Raw genomic sequence first — 21,842 nt, forward strand, 5'->3', positions numbered from 1 at the left:
CACATGGGCGAACAAGAAGAATCATATAAAGGACATTCGGCCTCCTGAAGGCCAGGCTTCGTTGCCTCCATCTAACTGGTGGATCCCTGTACTACTCACCCAAGAAGGTCTGCCAGATAATCGTGGCATGTTGCATGATGAATAACCTTGCCTTACATCGCCAGGTGCCTTTTCTGCAGGAGGATGAGGCTTGAGAAGGGCGTGTCAGCAGTGGACCCTGTGGACAGTGAAGATGATGAGGCAGGGGATGAGAATGAGGACAACGGAACAGCTATTGTACGACAATACTTCCAATGACACACAGGTAAGACACTGTAATTTCACTTTACATTGACAGTTTTGTGTTTGATATTGTCACTGGCAGGCTGCTTTTCCCACTTCTATGGCCACTTACTGTACCCTTTGTATGTATGTGTATGTATGTCAGGTGTGTGTAGTTTGAATTGTCCAATGTAGTGTTGTTTTGTTAGGTTGTGTGCATTTTGAGCGCGGCGGTATGTACCGCCAATGGTTTACCGCGGTTGAATGTACGCCGCTGTGATTCGTGGGTCACCATGCTGTGGGCATAGTTCTGTTGGTGTAACGGTGTGGGTTTTGCTACCACCAAGTTATCACTGAACTTTAGTCTGATGTACTTGTGTGTGTGGCTGTATAGTGACGGATTGCTAGGTGTGGGTCATAATATGGGTAGAGGTAAACCGCTGCGGCGGCATTATGTTGGCGGAGTCGGCATGGCGGTAAGCGGAACTTACAGCCAATGTCATAATGAGGGCCTATGTCTTGTGACATTTCCCTTTGGTCCCAGAATTTGTAAGAAACTGCACTGTAGATGAAACTGACACCATTTGGGGCTTCTGACAGAAGACCTCTCTAAAGGGAGATGAAAGAGGGTGTACCACTCCCGTGAAAGGTTGCATACATACTGTAAAAAATCACCCAGAAGCACTGTATGGTGCCGCATATTGATAATTCTTGGGGTAAGGACATGCTTCTGTTGGATTTATATTTTTGTGCACTAATATTTAGATATAATATGCCATTTTACATGTAATCATACATATCTAGACGGAATTAATATAGATCCTGTTGAAAAACATTTCATATGATGTACAGAAATAAAGTTAGTAAAGTGTTTCAGTTAGGTCGCATGACTGTTTAAATCTCCATTTCGAGCAAGATGGATGCTATCTTTATCACTCACTCCTGCTTCCCTCCATGCCCACATTCACTCCCCGCAGGCTTCACAGAACAAAGCAAGCTGACGACATTAAGATTTATTTCCACTGCCGTAGCTCCCTTGCTAGTGCGGAACTTGCTGTGGTGTAGATGTAAGATTGCCACACTTATCTTATCTATTTTGGCTTCTTCACTGGGTCTCTTAACTGGGCAAAAGTCTCATTGTCTAAATGTGTCATATTGTTTGAACATCTCCAGATGACACTAGCACAAAGGGTGTTGAAAAAGGTTTTTAGAAATGAGATGATGCTTCTGTGTCAAGGTAATGACGTGTATTATTCTTGTCTTTTGATTTGCTAAAGAAATGACACTTTTGCCAGAGATTTTCCTGAGTGTTCCTATACTGCTAGGGTCACTGTCTGATTTCCTTATGATTTTGCTGCCCATTCAAACTTAAGATATTTTCTGATTTTTATACACTCTGTTTAAGTTTGCATCAGAGAGCCTCCATTTCTGTACAGCTATTTTAAAATTTTATAGTAAACCACTTTAACTTTTTATTGAACTAAAACGCAACTATTGAGTGGACCCTATTTTTTAATTAATTGCTTTTTCCCTGCTAATTAATGTATGGGGTAGTGCCTTAATGCATGGACATATTGCCACATGAAATTGATGTTTATCACAGTCTCTGATTCAGTAAAACATGAGAGAACAGACTGTAGTAAATTGTGGGGTGTCCAAATGTTGAGGGAGAATTTTGTTCCAACAAATCTTGGTAGCACAAGATGGTTGAACTTTAAAGTACAACCACCTCCTTTTTACTAAGAGACCCTTGTCCCTTTTACCGCTTAAACCTGGGAAGGAGATTATGGATTTTATGGTGGAATCCCTTGTATCGAGAGTTTGCCTAGAAGCCTGACTTACAGCACTTTTCCTCAACATTTTAGAGTGTAAGTATGAATTGGGTGGTATGATGTTGAATGTTGTGTGTTTTTGAGGTGTTTATAGGGTGCTATTGAATTTTTGGTATTGTGAGATGAATAGTTATGCTGTATATGAGGTGTTTGTTCATGTGGTTTTGATACTGGGCTCAAATTGTGATTTCATTAGTGTTCTGCTGATGTATTATTCCAATTTGTCAATCTTGTTTCATCAAGAACACTTTTATTTTTGTTTTGGCTTGGTTATCAGGTTAATCAAAATTCTAGATCTCGAGATATTGTGGTGTTCCTGCAAAAAGTAGTGTGTAGCACCCCATGCACATGGACGGAGCTTTCTGAATTTACAGGTTTTCCTTTTCAGGGTTGTGTGTTTAATCCAGGTTGACATGCTTTGCTCCCAACAGGAGTCTACCTGGTGTGAATTGTGGTTTAAGACAGTGCTGTAAAGGGTGCTGGTCTTTGTTCTTTCCTCTATTGATTGTGAGATTTCAGTTACCTTAATTTACTGATTTTCTTCTATTTTAGGTTGACCAGACAAGGCTTATTTTTGTTCAAAATTCAGAGAGGAGGCTTTTGCAATTGGTTTCTCATTCACAGAGAAAATTTCATTGCGATTGGTTAGCCAAGTGAGGAGCTGCGCTACGACTGTTGAGACATTACCACAAAAGTATGCTGTTATTTGTTTACTGCTAACAGAGCCACGTTGTGCTAGGTTGACCTTTGATGGAGCCGTGTTGGGATTAGTTGCTTTTCACTATTCTGTTTTTAGATCAATTTGTGTAAAAATAATGGGTGCTATATTGAAAAAGCCTAAATTTTCTATTGTACGATCTTTTGAGGGCCAGAACGCACCTGCAGAGGGAATGCCTCCATATGAAAAGATGACTGGCATTGGGTTCAATATATGTACCTGGATTTCTGAAAGGCATGAATATACTGCTTCTGGCAAGACTTACATTTTCCTTTAGAAGGCAAGTTTAACATTAGATGAGCTACAATTCTGGAGACAAACAGCAATTGAAAGAAAGCTATTGCCTAGACCCATGCAGAGTAAGACAGTAAACAAATGGAATCAAATGGCTACAGAGAAGGAAATAAAGAAAAGGACAAAGCAGGTGAAGGGTTTGTATAGACAGTGGTTACAGAACAAGTGGAATAAACAAGGAAAATGTTGAAGGGAGGATACAACAGAGTTTCATTCTCTTTCTGTCTTCAGTTTCTTTAATGATTGCAGGAAAAGAACAAAATCATGATTCAGAATAAGAGTATAATTTTTTTTAAATAGACTTGTGAATTCCATACCTCCACCGAATAGCCACAGGACTCAAGGAATTTGTACTGGTGGTGTGCCCAATATAGATAACTGCAGGAGATAGTGCATTAGTACTGAGTATGCCTACAGCATGGTTGTTAGCAAAATAGCAAGTGTTTCATCTGAAATTGGAATGACAGCCCTAACTAGTACTAGTAGAGATAACCCAATTGTTTCTCAAATTCAAATTGACCCACCTGTTACTACAGTTGTTGTTAAAGAGACCCCGAAAGAGAGAACAATTAATATTGACCATTTGAATATCGAATTTGGAGAAAGGGTATGAGGCACAATTGATTTAAATGGACTATTGTTATACAATGTTGATGAAATGAAGTATTAGATCAAGTAGCAGCCAAATGTGCAACTGAGGCACATATTGCATTACAAGTAGCTGAGGAATGTGAAGTTGATATAAGTAAATTGAAGAATGTGAAAAATGAATTACAAAATGGATTTGACTCATAATGAAATAATGGAATTGGGTTTGATGACAAGAGCTCACAATAATGAATTAATTAAGGACATAAGGGGATGGAGTGATTTGAAAAAATACACAGAAAGATAGAAAAGGGGGACAGCAAGTAAAAAGAAAGTAAATGATTCAGAGAGCAAGGTGAAGGGATCAGCTAGTGATCCAGGAGTGGAATCAGGAATAGTTTTGTAATTTATATTTAGAAAAGTACATGGGGGAAATTTAGTACATGTGCTATATACGAGAGCTGATCTTTATGCTTTTACTACGCATTTTCGAAACTGCAAGAAGACTCTGAAAGTGGGGGTGCAAGGTGGTTCATGGGCTGCAATGATTAAACAGATGTTGTGAGACAATGTGAATTCATTTTTTGAGGTTGTAATCCCTAGTGCCTTGTTGACTTGTGGTGTTAATGTAAAGTTGCTATTGCTTGGCCAAAGGAATAACCAGCTGCAGTTTTTCCTATTTGTTACAACACGCTCATCCTGTGCTTTTTGCAACCCTCTAGGTACCCTTAATTGATCCCAGGGCCTGCACATTTCTGTATAAGTCTGGTGAACATTTCTATGTTAGTCTAGTGAATATTTATATTTTGTGAATTCGCTCAATAATCTTTGGATTTCATGTGCATTGTAACCCAGAAGGAGTTTACAATGTTATTACTTCAATGTGTGTTTTTTCACGTCTTCAAAATGTGCTATCTATGGCTCCTCTCATTGCACATTGCCTGCTCCCAGCACCTTGATAGAGAACCATGACTCATTCCCCTGCTTCCAGCACCTAAGGGAGAATGATGACTCATCCCCCCCAGCTCCCCATGTCAAGCCATGTAAGAGGCTTCCTATTAAAACCACACCTGTGGTGTCTCTCATTGCTTGGTGTCAAGATCTTTACATGTGTGGTTCCAGCTCCCGGTTGGTTTGCATTCTTCTGACTCCGCTCCTGGTTCTTGGTTCCTGGTTCCTGGCAGCTTTCCTTTAGACCAAGTCATCCTACAGCTGAATTCCTCAAAAAGAGAAACAAAAAAGAAGCATGTTACAGTAAGAATATTAGCGCACCCCCACATCCCTGGGATTGAAAGGTTAGTGATTATAACATTACTGAGAAATCTGAGTGTAAGACTGGCTGGACTTTACTCAAGCCTTCTCGTTTCATTAAAGAAAGGCTCAACAGATACAAACTTAAAAGGTTCCTTAGTTTTGTTGGGGTGATTCTAAAAAGATCAACAACGCTAAACTTTGGGAAATAATTTAGCAACGCAGCAAGGTGAAAACTGATAACAACGTTGGGCATTGTTTCTTGCCGTCTGAAACTGAACTCAGACAAAACGGAAGTCCTCATCCTCGGCAACACCCCGACCGCATGGGACGATTCCTGGTGGCCCACGGCCCGTGGCACCGCACCGACCCCCTCAGACCACGCCCGCAACCGTGGCTTCATCTTGGACCCTCTTCTCACCATGACCAAACAAGTCAACGCCGTGTCCTCCTCCTGTTTCCTCACCCTCCGCATGCTCCGCAAGATCTTCCGCTGGATCCCCGCCGACACCAGAAAGACAGTGACCCACGCCCTCGTCACTAGCTGCCTGGATTACGGCAACACCCTTTGTGCTGGGACCACCGCAAAACTCAAGAAACGTCTGCAACGTATTCAAAACTTGGAACACCCTCCCCACCAGCCTCAGGACCACCCAGGACCACTCCGTATTCCGGAGACTCCTCAAGACCTGGCTCTTCGAGCAGCAGTAACCCCCTTCCCCCTAGCGCCTTGAGACCCGCACGGGTGAGTAGCGCGCTTTATAAATGTTAATGATTTGATTTTCTGAAGGACTTTGTTTACCTTAAACTGTTAGCAATCCAGAATATAATCTTATTTGAAAAACACTGGAACATTTTTACTTCCAAGAGAATTCTGTGTTGAAATAGGTGTTTAAGAACGCTTCTAAATACTAGTGCTTAACCTTTTAAGGAACTTTGAATCCATTTAATATTCTGCATATCGTGGTATAGGAACATTGGGATAGTGCGCAACAAGAACATTGTATAAGACCTTTTGTATGACTTGAACAATGTTGCTTCAATTGTTGAAAGATCCATAGCAAGATAATTATTGGTGTGTATTTTGTCAATGATTAATCACCTAAACGTATACTAAGAAAGGTAATAGGGTAAGTTCATGCTCAAGGTTAATACTATTTCTGTCTTTTACCCAGGGTCGTTTACTCCCAAGACAGAAACCATCCCCCTAGCAAGCACTGCAGAATCAAAGCGTCTCAGGTCCTGTCGTCTCATACCCTCTTTTCCCAACTCCCTATTCCCTACACCTTCCCCCTCGGGACTTTTCACTCCATGCTTGTAACCTCAGCATTGAAGGTTTAGTCCGCAGGGGTGTGGGTCTTGTTCTTCGTTCCTGCGGAAACCTGGGTTTCAGGTGAGTGGTTCAGGCTTGTCACTCTTAATTCTCTTTTTTTGGAGGTAGCTAATAAATATAGACAAGTGATTAGAGATTTGATAAAGAACAAAAATAATTGGGCAAAGATTTTGAGAACTTCACAGGAACCAAACGGGTTAGTGTGTGCTAATTATGAGAGGCTCATGCAGATATTTTTTAATGTTAATGGGAGTCGGGCATTGATGTTCCTGAGAAAGATAGTTTTGTGTCTGATTTTGGTATGGGCTTGCATCCAGAATTAACTATTCAAATACAACAAAGTGAATTGTGTTGGAAGACAAAGAGTATCAACAAGATCTTGAAGCTGGCTAAATACAGTAGTGATTGGACTAAATGCCAAGCTGAAGAGAATCAAGGAGAAACTGATGGTTGTCCAGGCAAAGCAATTTGAGAGGAATGCTTGAAATCAGTTGATGGGTGAAGACATGCATTGTGTTTAATCTGGAAATGCTAGGATGAATGCAATGGCTCAAATGCAGGGTTCAGGAATGGGAAATAAGGTAATGCAAATTTAAGGTGGTGGAAAAGGAACAGTGAAACATTCAGGAGTGAGTTATGAAGGTTGAAATGTTGGAGAGAAACACTGCATGCCACTTCTGTGGTAAAATTGGAATTGGAAACAGGAATGCAGACAAAATTCAGATCCTGAATACATTTGTTCTTCAGATGAATAAAAATAGATTTATTATGGTTCCAATCCAAATGGTGCCTGTGCAGTGATGCAGCAAAATATCAAACATTAAATGCCATACAGTCCAGAGTGGCAACAGAATCACCTTTCATGTGTAGTTCACAATTATAGTGTCTGAGTGGGTAGGAAGATTGCTTATTTGGAGCAGTCTTAGAAGTAGACCAACTTGGCCCATGCATTGATGGTGGAGTTAATGACCACCTTGTTTCAGCTTTAATTGATATGGGTTCTACCTGTTTTACAGTCTGTTCTGTGGAAGTTCCAAACCTACCCCTCACACTGGGCATTCCTTATTAAGTTGGAAGCAGGTAGCTATTTTATGTTTAGTGTCTTTGGAATTATAGTGGAAAGCCCTATTCAATAGTAGAGTTGGATTTTTTATTGCAATTGTGAACATGCCACTTTTAGAAAGTTTACATTGTTCTACCCTTAGCCCTATTGTGCCTGTAGCCTGTCTTGGGCCACATGACTGGGTATAACTGACAGACATGAGGGGGCAGAGCTAAGCACAGACCCACTTGAAACTGAATAGAGAGTGCTCTGCCATCACATTATGGGCCTATCATCTCCACTTTGCCACTATCCAATACAGCTTGCTTGGAGCCAGGGCAGGGGGGTCAGAAAATTAAATGTGCTTCAAAGTCACTATCTAGAAACTCTTCAGTATTCCAGAAGTGGGCATCCGGGTGTAAAAAGGGGACCTCAGACACCACGTCTTCAGTACACTTCTGGAACTGTGGATATTCTGCCAGGAAGAAGGACTGCTGTACTGCTATACGGACTACCATTCTATTAGACTGCTGACCTGCTGCTGCCTTGCTGACTTTCTGCCTTGCTGCCCTCTTGCCTGGGTAAGACGAATTGGACCTGCAACTTCACCTTGAAACAAGGGCTACCAGAGAGACTTGAATGGCTAGTCTATGGACCTCATGATCTGAGCCTTAGGGACATAAAAGGCTCCCTGACATCCAGCATCAGCTCTTGGACACAATGAAGTGCATTCCTGACCCCCCAAGGTGTGCCCCTTAGTCCTGCTTTTTGTGCCATACTACCCAGGGTTAAGCACAGGTTAATTTAGTGATTTTTGTGGTTCACCTACAAGTAATTGGAGCTGTTGCTTGATCAGGGCTCACACCCCAGTCAACCAACAACCATATTTCTCACAATCATTCCATGTTGTCTGGTGGTACCAAATCCAGAAGTGATTTTGTTCCAAATTCCTTTAGATGCAGAATTGTATCTAGTCATTAACTTATGGCAAGCGTTCTCAATTATTCTTCATAAGGAGAGACAGTTCTTTTTTGTGTTTCAATTCCAAAATAAAGTTCTTGTGTGTTGTGGAATTCCACAAGGGGATACTGAAAGTCTTTCAATCTTTAGTCAAATTCTAAAGAAAGATCCAGACAATTTGAGATTGCCCTGTAGCTCATTTTTAGTAGAGCACATCTATGATTTATTAATTGCATCAAAGACAAAAGAAGATAGTAAAGCTAGCACAATTGCTTTGCTGAATCATTTAGTTGATAGTGGTTATAAAGTTTCCTCAGCAAAGATGTACAGTTATAAAAAGGAATTATTTCATCTTGATCACTATGTTGAAAAAGAAGTGAGGAAAGTCTCAAAAGAACGTGTTTCTGTAATTCTGAAAATATTCCTCTAATAACTATATTCGCAGAGAGGTTATATTGCATCTCCTGTAGCTCCCATAAAGAACAGACTCTCTGTGCTTGATCTTTTGAAAGCTATACAGTCAAGTGTGCTGCCCATGAGGCTGGAAAAGATGTGATTACTCTTGGACAGAAGTATGGGGATCAAGTGCCTAGATAATGTGAACTAACAGATGAAACAGTGTTTCAAGAAATTGAAAATGATGAGTCAAGAATAAATACTATACAAAAAAGCAGATTACATTAATTGTTTCTTACTGAATTCAATTCAGACTTCTTTAAGAGAGTTGAGAGACCTTCAAGAGGATGCTTCAGAGCATAAGAAAAGAAGATAGGAAAAACTGAATTGCAAGAAAACTCACTGAGATTTGTATGTTACTTTTGAAAACAAATACATACTTCCAGGTACCACGTTATATCCTATTACAAGATCTTTCCATTGGCAGTTTCATTCAGGATGAGAATCGATAATTCACACTTGTATGAGATATCGGGAAAACACAAATTTTAAAACTGTTGTTGAGAGTTTATGTTCCATGTTTCTGATATGTCAGAGAAATAATCAGGGAAAGAGAACATGGCTGTAATGAACCACAATGGCAAATCAGGAGGCCTCATGACATTGAGATTTAACACCCTCTCCAATCCAGTAAGCCATGGGGGAACTGATTGAGGTACATTTTGAGGTTCCAAAATTTTGTGGTACTGTTTTACTACCATGATGCTGCAGATGTCCACTGGGTCTTGATATGGGGGTTGGTGTTTACAATCTCCTCTCACTTTGCAGTAAGAGAAAGAAAAGTAGAGTGAAGTAAATGACTATATTGTTGGTGTACAGGGAGTGTAAAATGAAAGACTGTAGGATATTGTTTGTAACACACACCAAATTGTAAATAGTTGTTTTTTAACTGTACACTTTCAGCGGTTAGGAAAACAAAAACTGAAGCACGTTTTTATAATTCTGAAACATGATGGAAACAAAGATTGTAACACCATCAAAACAAACCACGAAGCTTTACTTGGTGTTGAACAAATAATAAATATTCTCTGAAAAACAATTAACACACATTATTAATTCTTTGCAATATAGTTTTAGCAGTTAAATTGTATTTCTGCACACATTTTGTGACCATTTTATTGGAAAATGTGGAATCCATAAATGACAGTGAAACACCACACAGTGCTCTATTTACATTTAAGAATATTGCCTCAGGTCCATTAAAGCTAGCTGGGTCATGAAAGGTTGTCATTCTAAAAATTGGGTTGTGTTTCTGAAATGTTTGGGAAGCACTGGTCTAGAGGACCTTACCTCCCCAAATCTGTATAAAATCTTACAAGGCAACAGGCTGCCCTGAGGTATATAACAACCTTGGTGTAATAAACTCATGAAACTTGTGCACTTCCACATAAATATAGACTTGCAGATGTAATGAAAATGTTTTCTACATTCAGGATTAAAATGTAACTATTGCAGTTATAAAATGAGCTGTCTCATCCTTTCATTGTTCTAAATAAGCATTGACACCCCCAGTGGTATAACAAAATCTTATGGGGTCCTCCTAGCAAGTATGCTGATGGGGGCTCTCGTTTCTTTCCCCTGGCACCGAGTTTCCCCCCTCCTTGTGTCCAACTACTTAACCACTTCAGCACACCTCTTTTGATAGTAGGAAGAGTTTTGGTTATAGTTATCTTCAAAGAGATCGTTGTTCTCTGCAGTTAGAGGTAACAAGGCATTCCAAAAGCCATTCTCTATGCCATTAATTGATAAAATAGGGTTTCAGTGGCTGACTGTATGCCAATCTTTGATATCAAATATACCTAGATTAATATGGCACTTAACGTATGGATCATTGTGTGGCGCTTTGCAAGGGATGTACAGATACAAACAAAAGCCAATCAACAAGAAGTGAAGACTAAATTGTCAACATCACTAATTTCTCCATTCAGTTAACAGCTGGGATTCTTCATTCTCATGATCAATTTTCTAGCTCTGTATTTTATTTTTCACAGAACGTAGTTCACCTGGTGTAGTTCTCCCCAGAGGGCAGAGAGCAAAATATTGCCTGACATGACTGAGAAGCTATGTGTCAGGGTTCAACTCTCAGCCTCTCAAATCCACAAATCGTGGGATCCTAGGAAAGTTAATGTACAATGTCTTACATTTGTTTATTTTTCTATCAAAAGTGGTAGTACTGAAAAGTATTTGAGTTTGCAGTTAAGGCACTAAGGTCATATAGACCTTCTCCATTTTGTAAAGAAAGGGTGTTCTAGAGAAGCAGAGGTGGAGATGGGTCCTGCTTCAAATCAATTTGGATAAAAAGAGGCATTGAAATTTAAATCAAAAGGTTTTCCACACCATTCCAAAGGGAACCTCATTAAACATTCCTGTGCCAGCAGGTCTGCCACAGGACTCTAAAATACTGTTTCTCAGCATTATAAAACAAATGTGGCACAAAAGACAATTACTTGCACCACACCAGATGCAGTGCCAAATATAGTTTATTAATTCTTGTTCCCTGTGAGTTGTTACTCCATCAACATGTGAGCACCCACAAATACAATACCATAAGCAGCTTTTATCCACACCATAGGGTCCTTATTAGAATCCTCATTGTCCAAATCAGACTTCTCTTTGTTAGGGGCTTTCAATTTTCATTTAGGGAATCAGGCAGACCCCAATACAGAAGCCTTAGTAGATACTCTGCAAGGTCTGGGTCTTGAACAACGAGTGTCCGATGCTACCCATCTAGCGGCACAAACCTTGGATGGCATTTTCTCTACTAATCTGGTAATGTCTATTCCAGTTCTTTTTCCCATGACTTGGACGGACCACTGACAGTTCTCTGGGAAATTAGGGTCCTGGGTAAAGACCTGTCCTATAAAGCCCATGGAAAATGGTTTGTTTCTAGATCCTGACATCAGATCTTAGCATCTGATCTTGAAGCTATTCTTGCTGAGCCTCCGCAAGGTGATATTAATGATGTCAAAACAATGTCCTTGATGTACTCTAATTGGTTAAATAAAGCAATCAATGAATTGGCACCTGCTAAACTTAAGACCTCTAAGAGGTGCAATCCGTCTCCTCCCTGGTTTGGAAACTCCCTTCTGGCCACCAAACAGGGATGCTGTAGGCAAGAACGTATCTGGAGATGATCCTACAATACCTCAGAGAAAGAAAAATATGAAGTACTGTAGGTCCAATATAAAAAACTAATATTATCAGAAAAATCTGCCTACTACATTAAATTAATTGAGTCAGCAAGCTGTTCTAGTAAAGCCCTGTTTCGAACAGTTAGCAAACTTTACTCTCCAGGTATTAAAAATCCAGCTAACTCCGACCAGGATATTTGTAACACTCTAGCTCAGTCCTTTCAGAGTAAAGTTGAACTTATACTCAACAAATTCTCATGGACTTCATCTAATAATGCTAAAAGCACGGACATCTGTACCAGTGTGAAATTCGGGTCTTATTTTACTGAGTTTGAGGCACTTTCCGGGGAATATGTCAAACAAGTTATTCTATGCACTACATTCGGATCTCCTGCAGATCCGTGCCCACCACATGATTATTTAGCTAGTACCTGATCTAGTTGTGACTCAATTAACAAAGATGTTTAATGCTGTGTTCTGAGAAGGTCACTTCCCTAAACAGTGGAAATATGCCTCAATTTTGCCATTATTGAAGAAATCCTGTTTGAATCCTCTAGACCGTAACAACTATCATCCCATTTCCAGACTGCCCTTTCCAGCTAAGCTGGTTGAAAATTGTATAAACATACAGTTAGCCGAATACCAAGACAATAATAACTTGTTGGATGATACTCAATTTGGTTTCCGTAAGGGTCATAGCACAGAATTGCCTTTAATTGTGGCCACAGAGATTATTAAGAAAGCTGTGGATAGGGATGGAATGCCACCATTATCCTTCTTGACTTATCAGCAATATTTCCCTACTGCAGTCCTTTTTAACAGAACTTAACCAGTTAATCTCCATAAATGGTTTTACTTCAGATCCCTTTTCTCTGCCATGTGGGTTCCTACAGGGCTCTTCTTTTACATGCCTGAAATTAAATTGTAGAAGAACAGAAGTTATCCTTTTTGGCAATAACACATCCTTCTGCTCCCCTTCTATGTGGCCAGATGAATGCGGCCCTCTTCTGACCCCAGTCAAAAAAGTAAAAAACCTTGGGGTCTTAATCGAGGAGATGCTTACTTACAAAGAGCAAGTCAATAAAGTCATCTCATCTTCCTTCTTGAACCTAAGAGTCATCGGAAAAATTCAGTTGTTCATTCCCCTAGATCTCTTGAAAGTAGTGCCCATCACCCTCCCAAATTGATTACTGCAGCAGTTTATATAAGGACCTTCGGAAAAACTTGTTGCACAAACTACAGATTCTTCAAAATGCAGCAACACGGATGCTACTAAAGGTTCCCAAATTTCAATTGGCCTCTCAAGCCATTGCTACGCTGCATTGACTACCAGTCAGATCTTCAAGGCCTTATACATCACCTATAAATACCCACCTCGTTTTTGCTGGCCTTAGGACTCTTAGCACTTTAACATGTCTAACCAGTGCTAAAGAGAGTGTGCTCTCTCCTCTAAACTTAAATAATTGATTTATACACAATTGACATTTCAGTTACTTATAAGTCCCTAGTAAAATGGTACTATATGTAATCAGGGCCTGTAAATTAAATGCTACCAATGAGCATGCATCACTGATTGTTCTACACAACTAAGTAGCCCCCTTAATCATGTCTAAGGCCTGTCATTGCAGAGCCTGGTTGTGTACATAACACTGCCATTTCGACCAGGCAAAACGAACATTTTGCCATGCACAAGCCTTTCTTTTAATAGTTATGTTAAACTTACGGTAGGCCCTGAACAGCCCAGAGGTCATAGTGCAGTGTATTTGAACATGTACTTTTAAGTTTTACATGTCCTGGTAGTGACAACATTTTAAATTCACTTGTAACAACTGCAAGGCCTATCTCTGCCATAGGATAACAATGGAGTTGCCTTAATATATGTTATAAGTATGATTTCCAAATGGAAAGAGATCACTGGTTCATGTTTGGTGTCCCTGGAATCCTAATTCAAAATCTTAATTTATTGTGAAGTCCGATTTTAAATTACAATTCTGAGAATACTAACTGGCAACTGGAAATCTGGCATTTTCTTGCCTTAGCCATTTGATGTCTGCAGACTGTCTCTGGTCACATGACTGGGTGTAGTTGGTCATTGGGCTTTGTGTATTCTTCCTAGACAGTTACACACAATTGTGAGCTTTGGTGTGACTAGATGGGCCATCACTGGCCGGATGGAAGGGAGGAGCTGGGCCCAGCTTCACTTACACCTGAATAGGCTGCATACCCCGTGTAGTTAGTCTGGAGCCAGGCCAGGGAAGGAAAGGGATCTGTGCACTTAAAATGTATGGCTCTAGAAACTTCTTTCCACTTCAAAAGCACAACCAGTTATAAACACTGGACTCAGACTTGGTCTTTTCAATACAGGTTTTGACGTGTAGATATTCTGCTAGGAAGAAGCACTGCTACGCTGCTGATGGACTACCACTCTGCCAGACTGCACTCTGCTGGACTCCTGCTTTGCTGTGTTGCCCTGCTGCCCTCTTGACTGGGTGAGAAGGACTGGAACTGCATATCTGTTTGAACCCAGAAACCAGAGTGTCTCCAAGGGCTAGTTGGCTGGCCTCCTAACCTGAAGCCTCATGGACATAACAAGATTCCAACAACCTTGCACCTTGCCATCTGGCAGTCTAACTTTCCAAGTGGTGCTATCAAGTCCTGGTCCCTTGGAAGTGGGCTTGAGGTGCTTTTTTAGCTACTGTGGACCCAGCAGAACTGACGCCTCTCCTCTTCTGTGCAGATGAACCGCCCTCAGAACTGATGCATCGCTGCTGCTGTTTTCCTGGTCTGGCACAACCAGATATCTAGAGATGATGTTTGCCTTCTGGTGCTATTTTCTCTAAAAACGGTCAAATTTAATATCTCCAGTGATCAGATTTTTTTCATTTTATTCTTGTTTTATTTATCAAATTCAGCTCTATTTTTCTAACTTGGTGTGTAATTCTCTCTATGAGGTGTTTTCCCTGGTTTACTGTTGGAAGTGTTGCACAAATATTTTTTAATTTGCATCTAAGTTAAGCTTCACTGCTGCTTGCCAAGCTACCATGAGGTTGAGCACAGGTTGATTTGGGGTTAGCTTGTGCTACACCCTGGCAGGAATTGTGGTTGCTGATTGACCAGGGCTCACACCCTAGTCAACCAACAACCCAATTCCTTACAAAAATTATATGTAAAAGAGTGTCCATCAGTGACAGGCTATTTCCAATATATGTTCCCAAGTGTCCTGCTCAAATATCCTGTGGTGCTGCAAGAAACATAGGTACTTATTTAAGGGCCACTTGCGCCACCGCTGTGTCACTTTTTCCCATATAAAAAGTGACGCACCGGTATCTCAAGGGACTTGTAAATAAGCCCCATAATGCTCCATGAGCCATCGGTTCCGATCAGATCAACCATTTTGATGCATCAGTTATGGGTCGGTCCTGAAAAATGCAGTGAAGCAATATGTCAGCGTCGATCTGGAGGATGAAGGCGATGTGTCCATTCCAGGCATTCAGATGGGATGAAGCATTATGCAGTCCGTATTGGCAGTGTCCTCAATACTCGCAGCAACGGCAATGCAGTAGTGACAGCCAAGGCGATGAGTCAGCCCTCATCGTCACAAGGAGGTTGATGCATGGTTTCACTGAAACAATTGGCAGGGCAGGACTCACAGTTGGCAGAATCCACAGGCTGTAGCTGGATTGTTGTAAGTCTTTTTTGTCCCTGAGACATCAGAAAACAGGATGCAAGCCAGCAAGCCCTTGGAGTCCCCCCAGGTTCAAGTGATGCAGGTCCAGTCATTCTCATCCAGACAGGGGAACAGGAGGTAGCAGTGCAGCTCAGCAGGTCTAGGAAGGCAGGGACTCAGCAGAGTAGCATTCCTCTAAACAGCACCGCAGTCCTTCCTACTTCCAAAGTCTTCACAGTTCCAGTAATGTACTTAGTTGGTGGTGTCAGAGGTCCAGGACTTATACCCAGTTGTGCCTTTAAAGTGGGGGAGACTTCAAAGAAGGGTCTTTAAAGTGTACAGAGGTAACTTCTTCCCAGCCCTGACTCCAGACTATCAGTAGAGGGTAATCAGCCCTTTGTGTGGGGTCAGACACTACCTATTCATGTGTAACTGTCTTATGTGTCAGCCCTCCTCTCCATTCCTGCCTAGGAAGAGCCATCAGAATGCAAATGAGTGCTCAGAAACACCTAACATTTCTGTGTCTATGACTTTCTAGAGGGAATGCACAAAGTGTAGCTGTCACCCATGTCAGACGTGTATTAGAGAAAGACTGCAGCCACACAGAGCTGTAAGGGCAGAGAAATGTCCACTTTCTAAACATGGCATTTCTAAAATAGTCATGTTAAATCCAACTTTACCAGTGAAGAGAATGTATCATTGCCATTCCAATGATATGAAACATGATATAGCTACTCCTTCTCAATCAGGAGTTACAGCTTAAAAGTTTAATAAGGAATTCCCAATGTAAATCTATGAGAGGGGTATATCTCACAGTAGTGAAACATGAATTTGGGAGTTTTTCACTACCAGGACATGCAAAACATAAATGTATATGCCCTGCCTTTTACTTACACAGCACCCTGCCCTATGGCTACATAGGGCCTACCTTAAATGTGATATCTGTGTAACAAAAGGGGAGTTTAAGGCTTAGCAAAGGGTTGAAAATGTCGGGTCGAGGTCACAGATAAACTGCACACACAGACTCCACAATGGCAGGCCTAGTCCATGATTAGAGGCCTAATGGAGTGGGTGCCACAATGAGTTCCTCAGGCCCATTAGTAGGATTCAATCTGCAGGCCCTGGGAGCATGTGGTGCACGTTACTAGAGACTTCTAAGTAAATTGAATATACCAATTGAGGTTAGGCCAATTATACCATGATTTAGAGGAGAGAGCACAAGCACTTTACCACTGGTTAGCAGTGGTAAAGTGCACAGAGTCCTAAAACCAGCAAAAACGAGTTCAGAAAATGGAGGGAGGGAGGCAAGAATTTGGGGAAAGACTACCCTAATGCTGTCAGATCTAACATGAACTATTAATACTGTGTCCAGTGTTAAAGATCCTATGGGTCAGGCAGCACTTTTGTCCTACTTGGTAACCAATATTGGGTCAGATTTTAGAGCCCCTTGCGCCACTTTTGCGCTGCCTTAGTGTCATTTGTTTATGCTAAGGTCGCCTTTTCTCCGCACCATATTTACAAAGTGGCGCAACACATGCATTGCTCCACTTTCTAACCCTTTGTGCCACATTATGCATGTGCCATGCATAATGTAGGCAAAGAGGGTGTGCCTGTACAAGGCGGCCCCGCACAAATGGTGCAATGAAATCTACAAGATTTCATTGCGCCATTTTTGGCATCATTTTTTATGCCTGCTGAAAGCAGGTGTTAACGGAACGCACCTATTGTAATCAATAGGCCTCCTTGCACTTTGCTCCACTAGCGTCAAAAGTTTTGACGCTAGTGGAGCAAAGCGACGTAATATCATCAAAAATTGTGACGCTATCATTCCTAATACCGCCATGGTGCACAGTATCATAAATACAGCGCACACATGGTGACGTTAGGGTGGTGCACAGGGGTGCAAGAAAAGTGGTGCTGCATTAGATGCAGCGCCACTTTTTTAAAGTTCTGCCCATTGTCTTTCTAGTCTGCACAGCACCCCACATAGCACACACTAGCATGCAAACCTCCAGGCTGCCACAGCATGAGCACCATACTTGGCATGTCTCAACTCATTGATGAAGGAGAACGGCTACAAGGTCTCACTACTAACTAGTATGTAAACATTTATTGACCATTAATCTATGCCAAGTTGTGCCACCTAAAGAGATTCAGTGGTTGAAATTATTTCCAGATCCAGTTTATGCAAGAAATCTCCATCATACCCATATAGAATAGAACAAAAGATAAGCAACCTATTTTTTGGGAGCCTACTATCCAGCTGAAGCCATGGGGAGACCCTTGGGAGAGCACATCTAACAGAAATGGCATCTTTGGTCATGGGTCGACCACCCAAATTGCATTGCTAGGCAAGATAGGATTGCAATCGAAGGGAAGCAGACCATGGGATGAACATGATCTAGAAGAGACGTGGTCCACCATAGAAGGATTTGAACTAGAGGTAGTATGGTGAGGGGGTGCTGGGTACCTGTCAATAGGCTGCTTAGAAAATAAGCTAGTAAGCAACCTATCCCTTGAAAATGTGAAGGGTGATACAATTTCCCTAATGGCATGCTCCTGCATGTTCATATGATTGCAGGTAAATGTTATTGCAAAGCTCTAGGGTGACTGTGCTTACAATGAGAGGGGCTCTTAAGGGATTCTCTTGAAACTCTGCTTAATTCTAGCTTCCCATGAACTGCTATCCTTTTGTGTCACTATTTGTACTTCACTTTTTATAGACACTGTCTTCAAAAAAACACATTCCCCGTGCTCTGCTCTCTTTACTCGGTTTGCTAAAACCGCTCTTCCTTATTTTGGCTCGAATTATTCACTTGGATTATCAGGAGATGAAAGGGGGAATTGTTTGTGAAGTTCTGTCTAGCACATGGTCAGAACCCATACACTGCCATTTCAGTCTCTTAGGTCAAACGTAAAAAAGAGATGTCTAGGGCTGAATGATTATTTTTCAGTTACTTACTGAAATACATAGTAGACCACAAACAGTTTGGGAAACAGATGAGGCATCACAAGCAATAGCTGCGAAAGAAATTTGCAGCACTAAATACTTTCACCACTATACATACAGCAACGCAGGTGCTCCTTTGGTTATCAAGCCTCATCATTAGTACCTTCCTGCATCTGGGTGTGACCTGACCAGTCTGCTTGTCTCATCCGAAACCTGACCAGGTACAAGGAAACCTTCGGACAGTGCTACCGATCAGGGTCCAAGAATCGTTCAGTGGGTAGGCGGGAGTCAACAGACAGACAATTTGATCGTATGAGTCCTTTGACAATGCTTGGATGGTATCAAGATCTGGCTCCTGTCGCTCTAGGTTCCCTCATCCCTTCTTTGCTTGTTTATTGATACTTCTCTTATTTTATTACACCTATCGCTTTGATTTCGCACCTCCACTTCTCTAATTCTCACAGAGATTTTCCAGCTTCTACTAAACTGCCATCATATTATCTCTACATGCCCCCCGTACTGGACAAACTCCCAATGTTCTTTCCATCTCACTCAAACTCTTCTTTTTTCCCCTCGGTCTTCTCACTTTTATTTCCATGTATTACACCTATCCGAAACAACTCTGTCATGACCCCTTCTCATCTAACCTCTCCACTCATCCTGTTACATCTCTGCCACTCCCTGTCAACTCCTTATCCAACTTGTACTAATTTTCTCCTCCCCTCTTCCTCGGTATGCTTCTCTCATTTGGTCTTCATCCCATGGTCTCCCGTTCATGTTCTTTTGCCATTTTTTTTTAAACTTTTCCATGACTTCTGTATCCTTTAAACCCAATAATTCAATGTTCTTTCCATTTTCTGTCTCTTTGTTGGCTCTTTGTGTTTTTACTTTCTTCCTGTTTTCTGCACATCTTGCACATCTTGCACTTCCTTTTTCCTCTTCGTTCTTTTGCTCTTGATGGTATTTTTATTGTATTTAGTTTTGCTTTCTTGTTCTTACGTCTTCTAGTTTTTCTACCCCTTCTATCCTCTGACCTGTGATTTTCTTCACCTTATTCTTTTCCTCTCCCTTTCTTCTTTATCCCTCATATATGCACCCTTTTTCCATTCCATCCATATTTCAATTCCTTCTATCTTTATCCCGCTTTCTATCTGCCTTTGCCTCACTCTCCATTCTTAAAATCTCTTGGTTTCTTTGCCTTTCTCTGTCACTATGTTGAGCCCTTTCCTCTTCAACACCTCTGGTGCCTCTGCCCTGCTGGGTTGGTCTCTTCCCCTGGTCAATTATGGACGCTCGTGGTGACTTTAACATTGAAAAGGGGGTCCATGGATATCACATCAACACTTGCAACATAATGCAATATAGAATGTAGCAATATCGTAGTTCCCTTTTAGGAACAGGTACAGACAGACAGGGGACGTACAGCAAGCATCTCTCTCACACTCACAGGTGCTGCATACGTAGTGTCATTACAAGTTTCACACACTGCAGGTGGTGTAAAAGTACTAGCATTAGAAGCTTCAGACCCCACAGGTCCTGTATGAATACTATCGTTACTAACTCCACACACAAAAGGTGCATTATAGCTGAGAATGTAAGATTCCCTCATACAAAGAGTAGTTACAGCACGGGCAGCAAAAGTACACACATCCCTCAAACAGAATAGATTTAACATTGACACACAGTGCATGTGTGATTCCTGCTTATCAGTTACAGAGCACCTTCTAACCCCCATGACACAAAACAAACACAGTGTGGTCTGCAGCTGTTCCTGTTTCCTTTACAAATAGATCAGTCACAAAAAATACAAGCAACCTATGGCTCCCTCACACAGAGAAAGATGCAGTGTGGGCTGCTGCTGTAAAAATCAATTCCGCACATCACAGGGTACAGCAGTAAGACCAACTGCGCTCCGCTGCCCTCCTTTACACAAAATAACTTAGCAGCGGAAAGCTCCCGTACAACACAAGTACTGCATGGGCAGGAGCTGTGCAAGCCTCCCTCATTCTAGGCATGCAAGCCATGGGCAGCAGCTCTGGAAGCCTCTCTCACCCCACAGGTAGAGCACAGAAACCAAGCCTTCCTCCTCAAAAATGTTACACTGTGACACCGGGAATAGCCAGTCTTATTTACATCAGATGCTGTTCGACCACAGTTATTATTATGCATGGTGAATGCCTTGGCATTGGGGATCTGAGAGCTTTCGAATGTAGAGTTCTCTGCAGTCTGTCTACATTTTTATGCTCCTACATTAATACATTATTGGCGTTTGCAATGCGCACTAGATGGCAAGCTGGAGCTATGCAAAGGAAAGTTGTTTTATTGCCTCTAGCTCGACCAAGACCTTTAGCAGAGGAACTAGAACTCTTAGGTTGCAGGATCCATTCTGAGCTAAGAGGTAAGCAAGGGGAACCATGCTGCAGGGCCTTTGGTAGCAGGCACTAGAACTTCTATCAGTGCAAAGGCAGTGGGAAGACAGAAGCAACACAGAAAGTGAATGTTATTCTGCTAAAAACTCCGCACGCTGATTGATATTGCGGAGGAGACTTGATGACGCAGAAAAAGAGGGTCCAACATATATTCATATATCATGTAACCAAAATCGTATAATGTAGTGTGATTTTAGTAAAGAAAATAATGTACGAGGGAAATTGTGCCCTCGGAGTAGTTCGCCAATATTATAAACGAGCTTTATTAATCATGGAGAACTGAAAAATTGTAGTAATCCGTCATAATTGCAAATGTGTGCCATGATTTCTTGTTGAAACTGTTTTATGCTTAGCTTAAATTTAGTAAAGGCTTTGGCCTAGTTGCCTGGTCTCAAATTCTAACTGCGTGGCTTTTCCTTGAACTAATGAAACAGATATTCTTGCTTAAAGTTGTATTTTTCCAGTAGAGATGACTAATACACTTATCTCCAAGGTTTCGTGCTAGGCCGGTTTCATCCCCTTTGAAGCAAGGTCAGTCTCTGCAGGTGCGGACAATGAGGGTACAGATACCAAAATAATTGGCAAGCCATGTTGCAACTTGTGTTCCAAGGCTCCAAGGACAATGTATGCATAAATGAGTACTAGTAGAAAGACATTTTTCATTGGTCAATTTGAAGACACCCTATGAACCCTCCAATGGAAGACCCGGCAGAACTTGGAATGTTTCTTACTTAAACCCACTGGACAAAGAGAAGTCAGCCATTTTCCTTGATGCCATCTTTGAAGCCAAACGCCAGACGCCATCTTAGACGACATCTTGATGCCTTTTCTCTATCACAGAGAAAGAGACTTTGAGAATTCTCCCCCTAGAGACTTTAACTTTAAATTGCCCCGTCTTGCCCATGCAGTAACTTTGCCCTTTCTCCTTGC

Source organism: Pleurodeles waltl, chromosome 9 (genome assembly GCF_031143425.1).
Source record: "Pleurodeles waltl isolate 20211129_DDA chromosome 9, aPleWal1.hap1.20221129, whole genome shotgun sequence".
In the NCBI taxonomy this organism is placed as follows: Eukaryota; Metazoa; Chordata; class Amphibia; order Caudata; family Salamandridae; genus Pleurodeles; species Pleurodeles waltl.